Source organism: Marmota marmota, unplaced genomic scaffold (genome assembly GCF_001458135.2).
Source record: "Marmota marmota marmota unplaced genomic scaffold, marMar, whole genome shotgun sequence".
Lineage (NCBI taxonomy): Eukaryota > Metazoa > Chordata > Mammalia > Rodentia > Sciuridae > Marmota > Marmota marmota.
In genome coordinates, this window is record NW_025999977.1 from 57,618,984 (window position 1) to 57,629,748 (window position 10,765).

Genomic DNA, 10,765 nt, shown 5'->3' on the forward strand with positions numbered 1-10,765 from the left:
CTCTCTCTCTCTCTCTCTCTCTCTCTCTCTCTCTCTCTCTCTCCCCCCACCCCCCCTCAAATTCCCAGGAGCTTCTCTGCCTGTTTTTCTTCTTACATTGGACAAGGGGCACCACCAGGCTTTCCTCCCGCCCCCTGCAGTCTGGTCCGGCTGTGATTGGGGCTGCATGGAGACATGAGGTATGTAAAAAATGGCTTTTGGAAGCAGCAGGGCTTATGAGCAAAGCAGATGTTTCTGAAGGGGAGTGCTGGATAATAGGTCAGGACTGGCATCTTTGACGTCGCAGCAAATAGTGAGATGCTAAATGAGTGTTGGCTGTTATTAGACACCACAAATATTTATATATAATGCACCCATACTAACTGTGCATTGTGTTAGGTATTGGGAGGACAGATTCTATAGCAGCCTTGTTCTTTGGCAGTTAACAGTTTATCTGAATAGACGTAAACCTTACATAAATAATAATAAATGTCAGTAAATTAGTAAATGGGCCTTATTCTTACCATCACAGCTTCTCCAGCGTCTCAGCTGCAGGATCTAATCACTGCTTCCTGAGCACGTCCTGAGCGCTTCCTCTGGTGAGCCTTCATGACTGGCTCGTGGTCTCCGCACTGCTCAGGTCTTTCCTCCTCTCCCACCATCCTCTGGGGCTCTAACCCTCAGTAGATCTTCCCACAGTATCCATCTGCTCAACCCCTCCTCAGCGAGGGCACAGAAGACCCTTCCCAGATCACGTGTGGGTGTGCACGAGACATCTGCCAGGGCTTGGGACCTCATCATGGCGAGGAGCAGAGCAGGACTGTGCTGTGGGGAGGGACTTCCTGGAGGATGCTCTCTGGGCCGATGACACTGAGCATGCAGACATGGGCAGGGGCTTCTCACCCTCACTGCATTCATCCTATATGACCCGTGAGATCAGCAGGTCTTAGAGAAAGTCACAATGATTGGGAGAATGAGTTCAAAATAAGCAGCTCATCTTTGTTAGACTGAGTATTTGAGAACAGTGGCTGGTTATCACTCTGAAGCTGCTAATCGTAGCAAAATACAATAAGATCTAGTATCTATGGCCCTCATCTGTCAATGTTAAAGTTCATGTCTGTCCTTACTTTGTGATTTAAACATGTGAGATTTTATTTCATTCATGCATTCGTGAACAACACTCCTGAGCACTAACAACTCCTTAGGTTCTGGGAACCCAAATACGGGGAGACCACATTCATATCTGAAGGAGCTCGTGGAGACCACCCTGTGTTGGTACGAAGAAGGCACCGCACATCGTTGTCCTTAGGCCAGAGGTCCTCTGTTTCCTCATGCGTAGAAGGCGGGGGATAATAGGTTAGGGTTGGCATCTTTGGCATCGCAGCAACAGTGAGATGCACATATTAGAACTTTCTTATTCATGAAGTTGCTCTAAGGAAATGGGCAACGCTTGGGAAGCTGAAATGATTGTCTTGGTGCCTAGTGTGTGGACCGCACCACAGCCCACATCAACAGCGGCAGGCACGGGGATGGGCCCCAGCAGGCATGCAGCAGCGACTCAACCTCTTGTATGGCCCCCACTTTGCACCTTTTGTTTTTTTTTTTTGAGCTCTCCCAAGAGAATATTGCTTTTTCCTCAGATCCTATTGGATTCCTAACTCACACCCAACTCTTGGTCAATGAGGTTCTTCCTACCAAAGTAGGGAAATCTCTTCTGCTTACGTCCACTGCCTTATCAATGTTCTTGCAGAAACAGATCCTGTGTACCTTTTCCCTAATTAGTCACATTGCACAATTTGAAGTTATTCCTCTTCTTCAGATTAGTACTTCCCAAGAGAACTTTCTGGGGTGGTGGAATTTCCCTAGATCTACCCATCCCACTACAGACACTGAACATGTGTATTTGACCACTTGAAATGTAGCTGATGCTGCTAAGGATCTTAATTCTATCTGATTTAGGTTTGAATTTAAGTAGGCACATGTGACTAATGGCTACTGTATCACATGGTCACATATCATCAATTGTTTTTAGCAAAAACATCCCAAAAGATAATTAATTGAAGATATATCAGCACTAATTCCAGGAAAAGCCACTCCATGTACCCAATTCCTGTTACCTCCTCCGAAATTACCACTTAACCTGTCTCCTGACTACGGTTGGGAATCAGGCCCTGCTCACAGCAGCAATGACCCAGCAGCACCTTCTGGCTTACAGGTGCCTCGCTGCATTAGATAATCTAGACACACACACACACACACACACCACACACACACACACACACACAATGCTGCTTTTCAATATTATGTTTTTAAAACCACATCTTAAAACTGGTCACCATAACATGGTAACATTTGTGTCCTTGCCTTACGACAGGTAAAGGAAGCAAGATGAAATACATCCTTGTAGGACTTAGGTTGAGGCTGAGGACAAGCTGGTCCTGGCTGCTGGGGATCATAACACTGGATGCTCAGACTCGAGGCTGAAACTCTGCAGTCCCAGTAGGCCACAGCGCTGCCTGCCATCTGCCAGCAGCAGGGCAGAGAGTTCACCCAATGAAGCTGAGCCAGACAGCTGGTATCAGATAGGAGAAGCTCCAAAGTAGCTTTTAGTAAAGTTTGTCTGAGCCTGAGATTCTGGAAAAGAGGCCAAAACCTCTTTTGTGAACCTGGCTATAGAGCTGGGGATTTTCCGGTTGAAAACTATATTTTAATAACCTCCTCATGGGCTCATTAGGGAACGTAAGCCACCTCAGTTCTTCAGCCAGATACGTGGGGTCAAACACTATCTTGTCACACCTATCATCACCTAGATTTTTAACATACGACTTCGTTAATGCTCTCCCAGGAGCACATCTCAAGTGTGACTGTGGGTCCTCCGCTGTCATACCTGGCAGTGAGAATGGCTAGCTGAGGAGAAATGACCCAACAGCTCTTCTCAGAAATGACTGTCAGATGTTAAAAATCTCCAGCTCCTGGTGGAGGCCCAGGAGAAGGGGCCATGCTCCCGAGTGCCGGGCTCCCAGGACAGCCAGCTTCTCGAAAGCACCAGTGTCCTCACATTGGAAGCCACTGCCCAAAAGCCATGGAGCCTCGGGATCACATCTCATGATGCTCTGGGACTAGTCCTGGGCACTCAGCTCAGATGACTGCAGAAAGGGCCCAGGCCACCGCCCCCAGACGGCAGAATTCTTTCTATGAAATTTCTAGTTTCCATACTCAGACGTAAAGGGAAGAGCTGTCATTGTTTTCTTCCACCACTGCTTGGCACGAGCTGCAGAGCCGTGTCCTGGACCAGAGCCACTGCTGCATATCACTGGAGTGCACTTCTGAGGAGGTGCGGATCCTTCAGTGTGCTATCGCCGTACATGAGTGCAAACCCACGTCTCCAGGCCCCCACGGTGATAAGAACATTCTTAGGGAGGTAAGTGAGTGCAAGACGCTTCTTGATAACACAGAATTTAAGCTGAAAGGAAATGGGCAGATGTGCATTCCCCAGAAGGTGTTTTCCTGCAGCCCATGTTGGAAAGACATTAGCAGAAGACCCTGGTGCCCGCACATGGAGCGGCAGGAAGCGCAGCCTGGGTAATTTATGAGGCCAGGTTGGATACCTTAGCCCTGCAGGCCAGGCTGGGATGGGCCTCTCTGGCCCAGCAGGGCCTCCCCGGCCAGGACCTTGAGTGCTTCCAACTTTTTAGTTGATCATTTTTTCTCTGATCCAAAGTCACTTCATGTCTGCAGGATCTTTTGGTAGTTCTGTTTCAATTCCAAATCAGCTCTCAGATTCCCTAAGTGATGGTTTCTGTTCCAAGCTGAGATCCATTAGGGATCCCAATCCTGGGATGCCCCGTGACACACAGTGAATTTTAGCAGCTGGCTCCACTTCAGAGGAACCTGCGCACAGTGTCGGGAGCTCAAGGCACTGGGGTGTTGTGAGTCTGGGAGCCTCCTCCTCATGGTGCACAGGCTTCTCATTCTTTGAAGTTAAGAAATAAAGTGAAAGAAAGAATGAAAGAAAGAAAGAGAGAGAGAGAGAGAGAGAGAGAGAGAGAGAGAGAGAGAGAAAGAAAGAATTTTGCAGAAATAGTGAAAATAAATGTTAAGTATGCAAAAGGATATTCACCAGGAGGTGACAACTGTGGTGGTCCTCTGGTGAACGATGAGTGGTGCTGTGCCAGCACCCTTTGCTACTAGCCCTGGTACGGTCCCCTCTCCCACAGCAGGTCCTCTTTCAGACCTCCTGTCCCTTCTGGAGGGACAAACACCCTTCGGCCCCACAGGGGTGGGAGGCTGGGAAGTGGCCACTGCTCGCCATTTCCCCAGGACAGGAGCTGTGAGTTTATGCAGGTGCCTTGGCTCGGGAGGTCAGCGTGGACAGCATGGAGCCCTCAGCTGGGCACACTTTTCTGTAAAGTGTGCCATCTTGGGTTTAGTGTTCACATGACAGGACGCTCTGCAGCACCGCCTTGTTTGCAGGGGTCCAGGGCAGGGAAACCCAGCATCTGGAGAGATGGTGACGTAGCCAGTAGCAGGTCAGGCAAAGCCCCGCTTGGGGGACAGCCAGTATATGGAGGACACTAAGATACGTAAAGGGACATTCCCTGTTGTCCTGGAATTTCCACTGTGGATTTTAGGCAGTGGGGGGGGGGGCAGACAATAACAATACAGAGGAAAATCAGACGTCCCCGCAGAGCTTGTCCATGGGAGCTTCTCCCAAGGTAAGTTGTGAGTGAATCCCCTTTAAAAAGTATTCCAGAACTTTCAAACTCCAAAATTGCTCACACTTTTGCTCCTTTCCCCTTTAGAAGTACAGTTAACTAAATATGAATGTGACCGGGTCATAGTAAGATGCCAAGTTTTACAATTTGTCCTCAAACAAACGTGAGAAAATAAGGGAATTGCCTTGAAAACTCTGCTGACTTTTAATGGAAGAATGTCACGGGATAGTTAATGGCCCAGAATGGACCACATTCATGAAGTCTGCCATCAGGACATGAAGCCTTCTTTAGTTCAGAAGATAAGTGACAGCCGCTCTCGGTTTGTAGCTTTTCATTTCCAAAGTCAGGAGTCCTCCAGGGGCTTCTCGGTGGGCTGGAGACAATCATGAGAAAGCCTGATTTCAAGACTCTTGCTATTTAACTTCTCCTCCGAGACTGACAGGTATAGTACCAATGAGTGCTTAAAACCACGCCATTTGACGAGATTGGGCTGCTCATCTGCTGGGCCCTGGCTGGAGCTGACTGATGCTCAGCTGCACACGGGGAGCAGGTGGAGGGAAATGGTTCTTAGCAGTCCGTAATTGTTCATTCGTTCATTCAAGAACAGGCACTGAGTACTACTTATGCAAACAAGTTCTGACCGTCAGAAAGCAGCCGCAAGTGGACCCAGGATCCTTCCTTCCCCTGTGGGGCTCAGGTCTCGAGAGCAAGGCAGGCAGAGCCCAAGGGAGGGCCAGGCCACAATTAGGCACCACACAGACACGGAGGGAAGCAGCGATCCACGAAGGGTGGGACGAAGGTGGCTAGGGGCACATGTGGGCTGCACTCAGTGAGCGCGGAGGAGCACACAGCGCAGGCATTTAGGGGAACACCTGGGTGCAGGTGGCTGCAGAGGGCCACGCTGAGCAGAGGGAGGCTCCGTGTGCCACACTTTGGGAGATGTTCAGGGAGCTTGGGGAGGAGACCTTCCGGATGATTTAGGTCCTTCAGAGCAGGGACAAGTTAGGATACTGAGAGGCCAGCAGGAGGGAGGTTCAGAAGGCCACTGTAAAGGTTGTGGCCTGCACTCTGCGCTCTGACAAGGTAAAGATGGGATTTGACAAATTCCCAGAGGTGTTAATGGCAAGGCTCCAGAGGAGACAGAGGAGAGCAGGTGGCTTGGCTTAGGGACTGTTTCACTATTCCAGGGAGGGGCCATGAATAGGGCAGGAGGTATGGCATAGTGACAAGTGACCACACAGTGGCTGTGGGTGCAGGAGAGGAGGAGCAGCCAGGGGCCAGTCTAAAGCCGTTTGACTAGAAGAATTGGAAGAACAGAGCTCCCACATGCCCCAGTGCCCACCCTGCTCCTGTGTGGCCTCATGAACACAGTGCCACCAGGCGGGTCTTACATAGCAGGAACACACTCATCTCATGGCTCTGCAGGCTGCAAGTTAGACCCAGGTGTCAGCAGGGCTTTCTAAAAACCAAGGGTCCTCCCCACACTCCTCTAGTTTCTGGATGTTTACTGGCGACCTCCGATGTTCCTTGACATAGAAGCATCACCTGGACCCCTCCCTGCCTCCTTCTCGCGGCCTTCTCCTGTGGGCAGACCTCTGTGTCCAAGTGTCCCCTCTCCATAAGGTTATCAGCCCTACTGGATGAGGAACCTACTCTCATGTGACCTCATTTTAACTCATCTACTCACTTCTTTAATACTCCCATTCCAAATAAGGCCACTCTGCCCTACCAGAGGCTGGCACTGCACCACGGGAGTAGGGAACACTGTTCATAGATGGCAGGGCGGCTCTGGAGGGGCAGGCTTGGCCATAATACCTCCTGAGTACCAAGGAGAGACACCGGGGAGACCAGATGAGAGGTCCAGACTGGTGTATGTAGGAAGGTGACCTACAGAGGGACACATGGCCTGGGGCAGAGGCCTGAGAACTGAGAGTGAGGACACCCCAATGTTTACCATCAGAGAGAGACAGAAAGGTCAGAGAGAAAGCAGGAAGTGATGTCCAGCCTGAGGCAGAGTCAGGGTGGCCAAGTGGACTTGGCACATGGACATCAGTGAGTGGGGCTGGGTGAATTTAAAAGAGAACCTGAGGGGAGGAATGGCAGACAGTGAATGCAGAAGATTATTTTGCAGAATTTTGCTCCAGAGGGAAATAGGTGGAATGATGGTAGTTGGAGGGAACAGTGGGATAAAATGAAGCATGTTTTATTTTGGGATCCCAGCAGCTCAGGAGGCTAAGGCAGGAGGATTACAAGTTCAAAAACAGCCTCAGCAACTTAGCAAGGCCATACATGCATTAGCAAGACCTTGTCTCAAAGTAAAATATTAAAAAGGGCTGGGGATGTGGCTCAATGGTTAAGTATCTCAAGGTTCAATCCCAGTATTGCCGCAGGCCGGCTGCAGCAAAATAACCGGGGGGCGACGAAGAACTTGTGTAGATTGATACAGCAGGAGTGGGAGCCGTTTATTGTAGGACAACAGAGGTATATATACATTCCATACAGCTTATCTTAATTAACATAAACTAGATACAGCAGTCAACCAATAAGGAATCTCCACACTTAATGGCTCGTTGGCGTTACTTCACAAACCAACTCCCTCTGCAAATTTGCCAGGCGCCATCCAGACTTGTTTACAGACTCTAACACAGTATCGAAAAAAAAAAAAAAAATGGAGGACCACAGTTGGTGACTTGAGAGTGGAGAAGGTTTGGAAGATGGAAGCCCAGCTCTCCATGGTGCTTCTTTCCTTTAGCTCTTGGTCACTGTAAAGGCTCTAGAGATGGCTCCTAAGATCTGTGGCTCAGGTCTCTGTCCTCCTGCCCTCCGACTGCCCTGCCCTCCCTCCCCCCTTGGACTTCATGCCCAAGGAGACACCTTCCAGGTTTTCGTCACTGCCGACCACGCACTCCACATCGTGGCTTCAAGCACCCTTATCTCTGCACCCTTATCTCTGCACACCGACTCAAGGTCCTGGACTTGAACCACAGTCGGGAAGGAAGACCACTGTCCCTACTCTACTGTGCCTGTCCCTCTCCTGGGCCCTCCCCCCTCCCTGCTTCATCTGTGGTCTATATAGGTGCTCCCTGGCTCATCTCACCTGCCCTCTGGCCTGGCACGTCAACCCTGGTGACATCTGAGCCTCTGCCTGTGTGGTCCTCACAAGAAGGTGACACTGGTGTAGAGAAGCCACATCACAGTCTGACCTGATTCGTGGCCATCACACTCTCCTGCTCTCCAGGCTCTAGCAACCTGCCACTTTGAGTCCTCGATTCTGCTCTTCCTTCCTCCAGAGCAGTCTCCACTGTCCCCACCCAGCCGTGGCCTTGCCCTCTACACCCTCAAGAACAGACACAGTACAGGGGCATTTCCTGCCCTCCCCAAGCACATCAGCCCCCAGGGGCCTCTGCTGCTGTGGCTGGTGACCTTCCCATGCCCTGTCTAGGGCAAGCCCTGGCAATTACATTCCCTCTCCTTTGTCTTCTCGTGGACTCATCGTAATCCTACTGAATTGATCATTTTTCTTTCTCCTTTATCATCTATCCAAGTGCCAGCGTGCTACAAAAAGACATCTGTACACACACGTGCGCACACCCACCCACCCACCCACAGACTCCAGCAGGGGCAGGTACAACTGCAGACCCCCACACAGTGGCTTTACCCAGCTCCCACCACCTCTTCTCACTCTTTGCCCTGTCCACAGCCATGTGCTAAACGCCTCTCATCCAGTCCATCTCACAGCCTTACACTCAGGCCCTTGACCACAGCCCCTAAGGAAACAGGTCCTGAAGTTTTCAGTGTCCACTTCCCTGCTGAGCTCAGCAGCCGATTCCTGCCCCGTCCTCCGTGACCCCTCAGCAGCCCTGGGCACAGCCTTCTGTCTGTGCCCGTCTAGAAGCCTCGCCACCAGGCTTTGGAGCACGGCACACTCCTGGTCTCCCGGGTGGTCACTGGCCACATCCCTGGGTTCCTGTATCACTGTCTGCCTCCACAGGTTTAAAAGGTGGGTTTCAGCCCAGACCTCCTTGCCCCTCCCTGCATTCGCCTGAGGAAATCTCTTCTGGACCTAAAGATTAATTGTGCTCTGTGTTTGACTCAAACAATGTCTGCACAGAGTCCTCCTCCTGGAACTCGAGGCATGTGCGTCCAACTGCAGTCTGGATCTGTCCACTTGGACCGCCAATGGCCATCTTAAAGATGACGTGCCCATGGCCAAATTTGTCCTTTCACGATATGGCCCCTCTAAGCAACAAACCGTCTTTGCCATTTGTCACCCACCATGTGTCAAGGAATTGCCCCTGAGACCTTCTCTCTGTCTTACCAGTGACCAACCCACCAGAAAGCCCTGCTGTTCTAACTCAGGGTCTGATCACCTCACATAACCCCCCTGCCACCCCCTGGTTCAAGCCAGGTCAGCTCCCTTCTGGAACATTCTTGGACTCTCACTGTTCTCCCTCTCAAGCCCCTGCTTTCACGCTCCTCTCACGACAGTGGCCACAGGTAAAGCTGACATCTCTGTGTGGCCTGCGAGCTGGGGCCTGCTACCTCTCTGTTCTTGCCTCCAGACAGAGGTGAGTCAGGAAGAAAGATCAACTGTCCTACTCTACTGTGCCTGTATCACGAGGAAGCCCACGTACCACTCCACATTCCAAGCGCAGCGTGGAGCAGACAGCCTTTGTCAACACAGGAAGACTGGGTTTTCCGAACTCTACCCCTAGGATTTTGTCTCCACCCATCTGTGGTGGTGGATCCTCAGATCACGCATCCCGCTGGGAAGTTGCACCATCGACTTCCTGCCGGGTCTTTGGTCACCCTGTCTACACTAGACTGAGGATCCCAACTCTCGGCCCCTTGAGTTTCAAGGCCCTCTTGTGTGTGTTCCTGTTCTTCTCCACACCACGGAGCACTGCTGCTTGGTCAAGACTTAGGATATGGTGGACCGCTTTCAAGTGCTTAACTCTACTCTGCATGGCCCTGTCCTCTTGCCTCCAGTGTGTGCCACCACATCACCATCTGTTCTCTATGCTCCTCATGAAAAATCCAGGTCGGAATCTGACACTACCAGCAGCCCACCCACTCCCTGGAAGAGGTCCTCTGGCTCCACAGCTCCCAGAGCCTCTGTTGGCAGCTGGTCGCTTTCTGCCTCCTAATGAATGGTTTACACGTCTCCTGTTCGACCACATCCCCTGTAGAGCGTGGGCAGAATGGGACAGAGCTGGTGACAGAGGGGAGACTATCCACCGGTGCGGAGTATGACAGAAACTTCTGCTTGCTGCCTGATGCCTGAGTTTCCCTTCTTCCTGGGCAACAGCTGGGGCAACTGTCAGAGGACTGTCTTAGCACATGTCACCCCACAGCTGAGGCCCATGTGATGCAGTAAAAGCAGGAAAGCCACTTAAAGACCCCAGTGCCTCCAGAGGCTTTGCAATAAACCAGGGAAGTGTGAGAGGGCAGTTTGAAAAGGCAGAGGTGTTGACATTTGAGAACTGTTCCTGTGCAGTTCCTAGGATACGGTGAGGCCAGTGTACACCATATGAAGGAGGCAGAGCAGACAGACTGAAAATGTAGGAGAGATACACGGACTGCCGAATGGCACCCAGAAGGAGGAGGGGAGCAGCGGCAGCCTTGGCGTTGCCAGAAGGGGCTCCCCTCGGCGGCGTGGCTGGGAAGGGGTTGAGGACTCCTTGAGCACTGTGTCAAACACCCCCCAGAAGGCTGGCGGCCCCCGTTGGAGTTACAGGAACTCAGAGCACATGGAGGGAGGCAGCGGGTGCCACCCCAGTCCACCGCGGACGAGGACACGGGCTGTGAAGCGAAAGGAAAGAAGGGCACCTGTGACTCTGGTGACACCACGGGCTGGCTCTGTGACCTCCTCTCACCGTGCATGGCAGCTCTGGAGGCTGGGGAGGAGGAGGCAAGCAGATGGCCGGGAACAGCAGGGCTGGGCCCCAAGGTAGGGTGCCGGGCTCCGGGAAGCTGGAGTAAGGAGACCCATGGGGCTAGTTTCCCAGGGGCAGGCATGGCCAAGGACGGAGGGAAGGCACAGAGGGGGACAGCAGGAAGGACATCAAGGA